We start from the raw sequence: 4,086 nt of genomic DNA, 5'->3' as shown, positions 1-4,086 counted from the left end.
ACCCCTCCCCTCCTCTCCCCTTCCCACCTCTCCCGTCCTCTCCTCTCCCCTTCCTTCCCCTTCCCACCTCTCCTCTCTCCTCCTCTCCCTTTCCTTCCCTCCCCACCTCTCACCTTCCCATCTCTCTCCTCCCCTCCTCTCCCCTCCATCTTCTCAGCCATGAGCTCATGGCTTTACTCTTTCACATCGCTGCAGCTGCCACTGTCCTCTTCCTTGCCACTGGCTCCCAAACAATGAGGCTAACCAATGTTTAATTCAGATGGACTTTAATTTAGAATACCTCTAAAACCGTAAGCCAAAACAAGCCTCTTTGTAAGTAGACTGTCTCAGGTATTGGCTACAGGCCTGGAGAGCTGATTAATGCATAGAACAAACAAAAGTTTGAAAAGTAAAGTATCAAGAATTTACTTATCCATTTCAATTTAATTAACTCACCCTCTTGTGAGTGCCATGGTCTTCCTGAAAAGTATGCCTTGTGGATGAGGAACACTTTACAACCCACGAGCCAACCTTTTCCTCAAATTCATGTGCAAAAACAGTGGATGTGAAGGTGATGCACATAGAACCTTGTTCTGCAAGACCAGTAGGTAGATATTTGGTCAGGGAAGGGAGCTTATACAATGGTCAGGGCAAAAGAGACTTCTATCCAAGTCAGAATGTACCTGGTTCATGTCAAGCTGATATTGAGGGTGTCATTATACTCCTGACACCAGACCAGAGAGCTTCATTAGTACTCTAATGGCTTTATTTATTTGCAGTGTGTTAGGAAATGATTCAGAGGTTACTCAGGGATAGTCATGTTAATTACAACTCAAGATGACCTTCTCGACCATAGCTATCAGGCAGTTGGCCCAGGGTATGGGAATGCCAGCTGGGTGCTGGTTCTCTTGGGAACAGGTCAGAGCATCCTAGAGTGCTTCTGCTAACTGCTGATTTATGGCTTCTGTAGGTTATGCCTGGCTTTCTTCTGCAAAATAGTAGTTGCTAACAGACCCCTTTCTGGTTGGAAGACTTGGGGAAACTTTAAAAAATCAGGTTTCTAGGATACAATTGCTATACAACAAAACCCCCCCTAGAGAGAACTTCGTGACCAGTAAAGGCAAGGTAAATAGTAAGATTGATAATGTCTGTTTATGAATGAGGAGGAGCAGATGTACTATGGTTTGGGTAGGGGGTTTGGATGGAAAATTGTATTTTCTTATGTATTTCCTTGATAATGTTTATTCAAGCTTAACGCTCAATGATTAGCTTCTGTATTCTGCTTGCTTGCCTAGCAACATGATCAATATAAAAAGAGCCAGAGTGCTTAGGCTCGGTGCTACTCTCAGACCCTTTAGGAAAGAGTGTAGCCCGGCCGTAATAAATCTATCTTGCCTTCCCTAGACTCACCTGTTTGTCTGTTTGGGGCATTTGTGGGTCACAGATTATAACAATGACTATGGTCAGGTGGAGCTGGATCTTACACTATCTGCCTTATCTCATATTAGATTGTCTTAAGTACTTGGAGTTTGCCAGCTAAGTACACTGTGCTCAAATGTTTGCAAACGAACCTAGTTTTAATTTGATTTACTTTATGACACTCTAAACTTGAAAATGGGTTCTCTACTCAGTCAGCCATGGGATAACTTCAATTATATTTAGAACAACTTGAGCATGTCATTTTAATTTTTTAGCTCTAATTTTTTTTTAGCTCTAAATTTTAGAAAACCTAAGATTTTTTTTTTTATCTAAGACAGATAAAATTTTTCTATGAAAAATGTAATGTACAAAGTATAAAATGCGGGGCTGGAGAGATGGCTCAGCGGTTAGGAACATTGGTTGTTCTTGCAGACCTGGGTTCGAATCCCAGCACCCAAATGGCAGCTAACAGCTGTCCGTAACTCCAGTCCCAGGGGTTCTGACAGCCTCTTCTGACCTCCGCAGGCATTGCACGACATGGGTGCACTTACCTACATCCAGGCAATACATGCATACACACAAAATAAAAATGATAAAAATTTTTAAAAAGTATAAAATGCATATTTAATTCTGAAAACAACATGAAATACAATCTTGCATCCTTGATAGCCAAGCTCTCTCTGTGTTTAACAACAAGTATTGATTGCCTTCTACAAAAGATTATTTTAGAGTTCAAGACCAGCCTGGTCTACAAAGTGAGCCATCTCTCCAGTCCCAAAAGATTATTTTGAACTTACCTAGTTCAGAATTTTGATTTTCGGCTGGCAAGATGGCTTAGCAGGTAAAGGTGCTTGTCACTAAGCTTGACAACCTGAGTTCAATCCCTGGGACCCATGGAAGAAAAGAACCAACTCCCACAAGTTGTCTCCTGACCATCACACGTGTGCCAAGGAACTCCTCCCCCCTAAATAAATAAATGAAAATAAAAAAGAATGTTTGATTATGTTATAGTACTTTTCATACATTGGGATTAATAAAATAGGTTATAAAAATTAGTTTTAGCTGGGCACAGTGTACATGTCTGTAATCTAAGCACTTTGGAGGCTGAGGTATGATAATAGTGAGTTTGAGGCCAGGTTGTGCTACATGGTAAAACTGTCTTGAAAACCTCTAAACAAACATACAAAGAAATCGAAAAACTAAAAAATAGTTTTACTTGCTTTTTTTCCCCCTTTCAAATGTAACTACTGGAAACATTTTTAGAAGATTTATTTATTCTTTATATGTATAAGTGTTTTGCCTGCATGTATATCCGTGCACGCCTGGTGTCCTCGGAAGCTAGAAGAGGCTGCCAGATCCCCTGGAACTGGAGTTGAGGACAGTTAGCCATCATGTGGGTGCTGGGAACTGAACCCAGATCCTCTGCGGAAGCAGCCAGTGCTCTTAACCATTGCGTCATCTCTCTAGTTCACTACTGGAAAATTTAAATCACATGCGTAGCTGACGTTCTCTGTCTGCCCTGGGTGAAGGCCATGTGCATTGGGTTTGCCTTTGAGCCCCTTTATTAGAGGGGAGCTGCCTTGAATGTAGGTGAGAAAATGGAGAACCCAATTGAGATTTTGTAGTAACTCCACCTCTGTGGAGACCACTGTTTGAGAACCCAGGTCTTCAGTCCACTGCATCCATTGCTATCCCTCCCAGAATGATGCCAGAGGATCTGTGCAAAACTTGCTGGTGAGAAGACACACAAGTTTAAGATTTCCAAATGATTCTGAGCCACTGATACTAACGACAACTAGGATTCAACCAACCCCAACACCAAAAATAGCCTAAAAAAGCTGGGCAAAACCAAGAAATATATTAGGAAGTACCAGAGAGCAACCAGCTTGGACAGACTACAATCAGATCCCCCACATATCTCCATTTTCCTTGAGAACTGTTCCTGGATTACATCTGGAGATAAAACAAAGCAGAAAGTGGTAGTCCGATGACTGGAGAGATGGCTCAGTGGTTAAGAGGCTCTTGCATAGGACCTGGGTTTGAATCTCAGCACCCACATGGAGGCTAATAACCATCTGTAATGCCAGTTCCAGGGGATCCAACATCCTCTTCTGTCCTCCATGGGCACTGTGCTCATGGGTACACCTACACGCAGGGAAAACACTCATTTTTAAAAAAGGCTGGGTGTTATGGTACAGGCCTTTAATCACAGCACTTGGGAGGCAGAGGCAGACAGATCTCTGTGAGCTCAAGGACAGCCTGGTCCACATAGTGAGTTTCAGGCTGGCTAGGACTAGGGTGACCTGTCAAACAAACAAACAAACAGAAACAAACAAAACAAGTGGCAGTCCAGGACTTCAGTCCTCTCTCCTGTCAAGGTGGCAGCTGCTGGGTTGGAGGAGAGGAAATGAAGAGATGGAAACAGAATGCAAGTTGTTTAATCACCTGGGATCTGAAGTTGAAACCTCAGGGGTCAGGAACTGCAGAAAAGGAGGCCCAAAACTCGGAGTTCAAGTTTCTCTCAGGTTAATTGACTGATTCCCAAGTGGTACACACACACAGGGTGCTGTTCCAAGACAATATTGAAAACAGTTGCTGGGAGGCCAAAGGCTGCAGCAGGAATCTTGACAGCTGTGCCACGTTGGGGAGTAAGAAACTGGAGTGAAAACTCAATAAGGGGGGGGGGGC

General features: G+C 43.0%; 1 long non-coding RNA gene across 1 annotated transcript; it reads right to left on the bottom strand.

Annotated features, from left to right (window-relative positions):
• Positions 1–197: 197 nt before the first annotated feature.
• LOC115069887 lies at positions 198–4,059 on the bottom strand. The gene is made up of 3 exons (XR_003849130.1): positions 3,844–4,059; positions 2,196–2,362; positions 198–572 (listed from the first exon to the last, which is right to left on the bottom strand). It is a non-coding gene; the product is annotated as an uncharacterized LOC115069887 (long non-coding RNA).
• Between the last annotated feature and the right edge of the window lie 27 nt (positions 4,060–4,086).

The sequence above is a fragment of the Nannospalax galili genome, unplaced genomic scaffold (assembly GCF_000622305.1).
Source record: "Nannospalax galili isolate Female #2095 unplaced genomic scaffold, S.galili_v1.0 scaffold1050, whole genome shotgun sequence".
NCBI classification, from domain to species: Eukaryota; Metazoa; Chordata; class Mammalia; order Rodentia; family Spalacidae; genus Nannospalax; species Nannospalax galili.
This window is presented reverse-complemented; position numbering and strand designations above follow the sequence as displayed.